At 36.2% G+C, this 7,420-nt stretch overlaps 1 pseudogene; it reads right to left on the reverse strand.

The window, feature by feature from the left end:
• Positions 1-2,009: 2,009 nt before the first annotated feature.
• On the reverse strand, positions 2,010-6,588 carry LOC113299730 (annotated as a pseudogene).
• Between the last annotated feature and the right edge of the window lie 832 nt (positions 6,589-7,420).

Below are 7,420 nucleotides of genomic sequence, written 5' to 3' on the forward strand. Positions count from 1 at the left end.
GAAGACAATGGGACTTGGTGAAAAATATTTGGGAATTCCACTTCTTCTGCATCGCTCAAGAACTCAAAATTGTAAACCTATTCTGGATCACATGAATGCAAGACTTCAAGGATGGAGTAGTAAGATCATAAATCAAGCTGGTAAGACTACTCAACTTAATTCTGTTTTGAATACCGTGAGTTCTTTACATATGCAAGTTCTTAGAATTCCAGATTCAAATATTCAAGAAATGGATCGAATACAAAGGAATTATTGGTGGAATAATTCTTCTTATCATAATAATAGACAATTTATTAACTGGAATAACATGAGTGCCCAAAAGATTTGTAGGACTAGGATTAAAGCATTTAACCCATTATAACTCTGCAATGTTGGAGAAATTAGCATCGAATGTGATTCATAACCCAACAAAACCTTATGCTCAACTGTTAAAAGCCAAATATTTCCCTTAGCATGATCTGAAGTATGAACCTCCTCCGGTTCACAATAACTCTAGTTGGATATGGCAGAGTATTGCTCATGGAGTTCAAATTGTTCAACAATTAAGTAAATGACAGGTTGGTAGAGGTGATACCATTAACATCTGGAAACATAACTGGATTCCAAGTGAAACAGAGGCTTTATATAATTGGGATGAGTTAAATACTAATGATATTCAATGGGTGTCTCAGTTAATGATTTCAGGTACTTCTCAGTGGGATATTCCTCTTTTGCATAAACTCTTTACAACGACTCAGGTAATCTCTATTTTAACCATTCCGATAGATCTGTAGTATGAAGATACTTTAATATGGCCACTCACGTCAACTGGTAAATTTACAAAAAGATGTACTTATAACCATTTGTGTAATGTTAATGCAACACCTTCAACTTATTCTTTCAATACCAAGTTCTGGCTCAAGTTCTGGAAATTACACGTTCCATACAAACTGCATATTTTTTCTTTGGAAACTCATTCACAATGCTTTACCTGTTAGAGCTAACTTGCATCATACTGATATAGTTGAAAGAAGTTGCATCCTCTATAACTCATCTCATATTGAAGATATCAACCATTGTTCTTTGGTTGTTCTTTTGCAAAAACTATATGGAGAATCTGTCTACCCCAACATTATCATTATATTTATCAATTTCAAACTCTGAATGACTGGTTTGCTTCTTGGACCTCTACTGATGCAGCAATCAACTTTTCCTATGAAGTTCCTTCTATTCATGGAATATCAGCTATCCTTTGGCACATATGGAAGTTTAGATGTCAAGTTACTTTTCAACAAGCAACAGTAAATGTTAATTTTGTATTATATCCATTGTTCGAATACTTAATTGATATTGCTACTACTATTGTTTCAGCATCTCATCATATAAGGCATTCTAGACATCATGTAGGTCATATGCATCATTGAATCTCTCCACCGCCAGATATTTTAAAGATGAATATTGATGCTTCATTTGGGAAAAGTTTTCATTTAGCTGGACTTGCTATGATTTTGAGAAACTCTACGGGGGCATATATTGCAGGAAGAGGACTCTTAAAGCGAGCTATACATCCTAATCAGGCAGAAACTTGGGCACTTCTTGAAGCTATGTTGTGGGCTCTAACTAACAGATGGAATAAGGTTATATTTGAGTCTGACTGTAAAAATTTGGTTCAGTATGTAACTGCTGGGTTACCTAACTTACCTTTGCCTCCTTGGCAATCTAGTTCTGTGTTAAATAGGTGTGTTAGTTTGTTTAATCAACAATGTAAATCTGGATGGTCTTGTGCACGTAAATAAGAGTGCTAATAAATCTGTTGATATTCTAGCTAAAGCAGTTCGCAGGTTTCAACTTTGTGAGGAATGGTGGATACATCCGCCTGAGTTGCTAATTCCTCACTTAGCCTATGATGTAAACTGTCTTTCCTTGTAATATAAGTTTGGCTTTTGTTCAAAAAAAAAGAAAAGAAAAACGATGTCTATGACCACCGTTTCAGAACAACTTTGCTGTAAGCTTGAAGCAAAAAACAATTCAGGTAGAAACATTTTTCTTTTGACTCACCAAAATGAAAAGAACAAAAAAGCATCAGAAAATATACTTCCCTTTACATCTCAAAGCAAAAACCTGTAAAAAACTAAATACAACACAACACACAGATTTTTCCTACCGTACAGCCAGATCTCGTATAACCACAATTTGAAATATAAACAAAATGCTGCAGACAGCAACAGAGAACTTGACTTGACGCATCAGAAGGTTACAATCATGCGAGATTGAATACTTCAAACTCACATTTTTTCGGAGTTCTTGGCTACTGTATTTGTCTAGGAGACTTTTATATCGGAAAATGTTGAATCGTCATTGGTCCTTTCAACTCCTTGCACGGGCACTTCCCTGACTGTTGGTTCGTCTGCTTTAATTACGGAGTTGTGGCAAGCCACATGTACGTTTTGTCCATCAGAAGAATCAGAAACAACTGGGACATCAACCCTGGGAGTAGAAACTCTCGAAGATGATAGAGATGACTCCCCATCAGTGTAGTCATATGCTACTGGGGCTGAAATGGAATTTGCCGTACTTACGTCAGATTCTTTTCTGGATACTGCATGTTTTGGACTATCAGCAGACTTCTCGGCGTTTTTCACGTAATTAATTGGGATACCTTGTTCACTGCTCTGAGTTGGGCTCATCCCTGCATTCTGGAGATTTAAGCTCTCATCTTCTAGTTTGTAACGTTCTGTAGCCTCAGATACGTGACCATCCATTCTAGACCTTGCACTTGTACCCTTCTCCTTTACTTTATCAGCATTGAAGCTTCGTGGGGAAGCAGCCTCTCCTAAAACGTGTGAATCCTCCTTTTTAGGACTTCTATGAAAGACTGACCCAAGCTTCCTTAGACTCCTCCTAATCGAGCCAAAGGACTTATGTTTGTGTCCATCTTTACTGTCATCACTACTACTATCACAACTATTTTGGGATCCCATGCTGTTGGATGAACAGTTATCCTCATTATGGATTGCAATATCAGAGTGCCTACTCTTACCTTTCCTAGGTTTCCAAGTCTGTGAAACATCACTACCTGGATGATGAACCCATATCCCTGTTTCTTCCTGGCCTTCAATGTTAATTGGTTCAAATTCATCTGCCCTTTTAGAGACATCTTCTGAAGGTGCATTTGGGATTGAGGCTCCTTTCTTAGCATTTTCTCTTGAAATAGAGTCTGTCGCTGAGTTTTCTTTCTTCTTCGACTGTACCATACCTTTGGTATTGATTTTTTTCCCCTAAAAAATGCATTTCAGAATTAGGTCACTTATTTTGTTGTATATAATTTAAGTAAACCACAGAACGGGTACCTTTCTTTCAAAATCAACGACAGTTACTGCTAAATGTAGACGTCCCATTTTAATATTTTCAAGAGCCACCCACATATCGTGCCTCTGCCTGCTATCCTTTAAATCATTGAGGTTAATGGAACATGACCTGCCAAAAAAGATACTTGTGAGACATTTCCAGGTCTATTGCATATCATCATTCTACAATTTTAACATGCTAATTAGATCTAGAAACTATGTGCATAAAATACTGACCAGTCGAATTTGCAAACCCTGCAATTGATTACTTGAACTAAAAGAGCTAATGGTCAAGAAGCCCTCTTTGATGGTACCATGAGGTATCTAATGTCTATCAAGGGACTCCAACTGATGCATATTTATTATCCATGGCGATGAACTAAAACTTTTATTTAGACAAAGACACATCTAAACTTTTATATTGGAAAATGATAATAATTTGCATGGTCAATGTAGACATACCCAAGGGGATCATAACCAAAATGATCTTTGTCGCGCACTTCAATAGAGATCAATTTAGAAGCTTCCCAAGTGAAGATAGGAATTCTAAAATCCTCAAGCCATTTGGGAGTCAATGTTTTCTTCTGTACCTTGGTCTGGAACTTGAAAGAACCGCATTGTCCATTTACATAAGGGTCAGAGAACCCTGCAATTTCACATCAATCAGAAGTTGTAAACCTGATATTAAAGCAGTCAAAAGTACGAATATGATGTTTCATTCAAAATAGAAACAAACCATTCATATCTGACGGTTTAATCTCAGCTGCTTCAATAATTTGCAGTTCAGCGTAAGCAACTGGATCTCTTTCATCGACAGAGAACCAATCCCCTGAAAATAAATGAAAAGAATGGCATTTGGATGAGCAATATAATGGATTCTTTGGGACCAACGTTTGACAATGAGCTTAAACTGACACGGAGGGAGTATTAGTTATCAAAAAAAAAAAAGTTGTGTAATATTTTTCTGCTAAAAGTAGTTCCCCAAAACCTCATGAACTACACTCAGTTTGGCTACCCAGAACAAAATATAAGTTTCATCATATAACTTCATAGGATGAGGGCTGGCAGTGGAACCCTTTTCAGCAACATAGATGTAACCTAACCAATGGCTTTTCAATTCCAGTTACCTGATGGTGATGAGACAAACTTCTCCATATCAACAACCAGCATATTGGGCTGCAAGGAAATCCATGTTCCATTAAAAGTAAACATAATAATAGATCGGAGACATTCAATCTTTTCTTTCTATGGAGGAACCAATTTACAATCCAGCAGAGCTCCACTTTATAATTCTAACATAATGCGTATGGAGAAGTAAAAGTAAAACTAACCTCAACCAATGACTGTTCAAATGCAATGCCAAGAAGTTCATCCTAATCAAAATAAAAGCAAAATATTACAACGAAATAAGGAAGCAGGTTGCTTTTTGATAAAAGAGATTGGGATTTATTTATGATATTGAACATACCACCCATCCTGCAATCCCAGGTATTTCCGTGACATCAATCCCATGGCTGAAGATAGGTTTTACAGTCATCTGGAAGTAAGGTGGCTCCATAAAGCATATTCGCATACGACCAAGATAAGGCCATTCACGAAGAAATTTCACACCCACCAAAACCTGCAAAGAGGTTGGGAATAACCAAAAGCATTCACCACATTATTGCATGAACGAGTCATTTTTATCAATAGCAAGCTACCATCTTCACAAGCTAAGAATGATTCTCAACTTCACAAAATAGTGCAGCGGATTTCACGAATCAACTGTAGGGAAGTATTAGAATGAGTACCTTCCCCTCAATATGCATGCCTGTCATATGCAGCTTTGCCCACATACCAAATCCTAATCTTTTCCTGAGTTTTATAGCAATTATTGCACTCATGTCATCCGCAGCAAGGAAATTCATTCCCAACTCCAAAACCTGCAGTAAATAAACTCCATAACTGAAGTATTCTTTACCGGATCGGAATTGCACAAACAAAAGTCCCAAGAAATCGATAGTCAAATACTTGGAGGCGCTACAGTAACTAGGCCAAATGAACTACGTACCAAATGGTCATCCCCAGAAGATTGACCTACAACCCTCATTTCTGTGAACATTGGTGGGTTCCTTCCCATATATAAGCTCTCCACTGTTGCTTCCTTCTGCAAATACAAATCACAGTACACAAGTGAGAAACCTTCCTTAAAAAGTTATCATTCATCAGAATGACCAAACCAAAATATTGATCAACCGCAATTTAGAGCAAAGTAAAAGGCAAAGAAAGGGTCGAATATTTGAATGTAAGCAAATTGAATTTGAAAGGCAAACAGCAGTCCATGGTTTGTACTTCTCCAAGAACCAAGGCATAATTGGGAGAAGGATTTGCTGTGACGCAATTCGTTCCATACATATAGGCCATAACTTCTCGACCGCATCATTTAACCATCGAACTGTTTCTGAATCCGTAAGCAACTGCATTAAACAAAACACCACCACAACAGTTAACACAATCAGAAATTAGTTAAGTTGACTACAACAAAAAAGAGAAAAAGAATCCTCACCCTTTTCTGATTGGCTTGTTTCTTCTCTTTCGTATCGTAATTTCTTCTGTAACTTCACAACATATCCTTCATGAACCTGTGACACAAAATTAGTTATTCCCGTCCATAACCAATCTTTATAAATGAACTGAAAAAGGAAAAAAAATTGAACAAGCATATAAAGAAGCTGTGACCCAAAGTTAGATATTATTGTTCATAATTAACTTTCTATAAATGAACTGAAAAAACCAACAAACTGAAAAAAAAACCAACAAGCAAATAAAAATTACCTGATAGAGATAAACTAATGATAAGAAGTATACAACTGGGTTGGAATATCCATAAGTAGATAAGATCCACAATACAACAAGCACAATACCAATGTGATGTATAAGTGAAATCTTTGTTATATCCATAATTTCTTCTGTCACACTATAAACCAAAAAACAACAAAATTACATAATAAATTTCACTTTCAAAAGAATAAAACCTTGATAACTACATCAAATTCATAATTCTAAAGAAGATTCAAAGAGAACTCACAGATTCTTATGTCACTGACGGATATTTCTTATTCCTGGTCCAAAATCAAATCAAATTACTTCCTGACTCAAAAATCTTTCTGGTTTTCAGCTAATCCATTAAAACTGAATTCTCAACCAAGACAATAAGAGGCATTTTTCGAATTAAAAAATCTAACATTATTTCAAAAATGGAAGAATTATTTTGTTTGTTAGTTACTCTTTGATTAGATTTGACTAATGCAAAAAAAGGGCGGTGTTTGATGCATTTAGATTTAGTGGTTATGACGTGGAAAATACGTGTCTGAACGAATGTTAACATGCTAATGTCCAACTAACACGCTCCCGTGTAGTGCCTTTTTCTTATATTTCGACAGTGGGTTCACTCGTTCATCTGAGCGAGCCCTGAAAGAGGCCAGGACAGAACAGATTTCTAGAAGTCAGTTTGGGTAGAAAATTTTGAAATGACTTCTAAAAATCGAAAAGTTAACTTTTTTTTGTTTTAATGCATTTGGATACCAGAAGTAAAAGTGTTTATGCTTCTCCAATAGCAGAAATGTTAACTTTTTTGGTTCCATAAGGCATTCTAAAACTGTGTAGCCAAACTAACTTCCGACTTTTTTTATTCCAGAATTCAAAAAGCAACTTCTGAACGAGTATCTAAACAAAGTTCGCTTTTGACTTTCTATAGAAGCAGAATCCAGAAGCAAAACTATTTTGCTTCACAAAAAGTTAACTTTTCTGTTTCCAGAAGTCGTTCTAAAAAATTATTGCCAAACTGATTTTTCGACTTCCAAAAGTCGAAAAGCAACTTCTGAGCGTACATCCAAATACCTTATTAGTGTACAAGTCCGTGTACACTCCTAAGAGTCTAAGATGTGTGGTTTAGAATGAAAATGAGTTAAATACAAGTTGCTAGGTTGACAGAGGAAATTCCGCAGAGGAGATCCGATGTTAGTTTGGGAAGACTCTCTATCACTGTGATATGTAATATATAAAGTAGGTTCCAGACCTTTTTTCACTCAGAGGGAAAAACTCTCGATCTGTCG

Source organism: Papaver somniferum, chromosome 1 (genome assembly GCF_003573695.1).
Source record: "Papaver somniferum cultivar HN1 chromosome 1, ASM357369v1, whole genome shotgun sequence".
Taxonomy (NCBI): domain Eukaryota; kingdom Viridiplantae; phylum Streptophyta; class Magnoliopsida; order Ranunculales; family Papaveraceae; genus Papaver; species Papaver somniferum.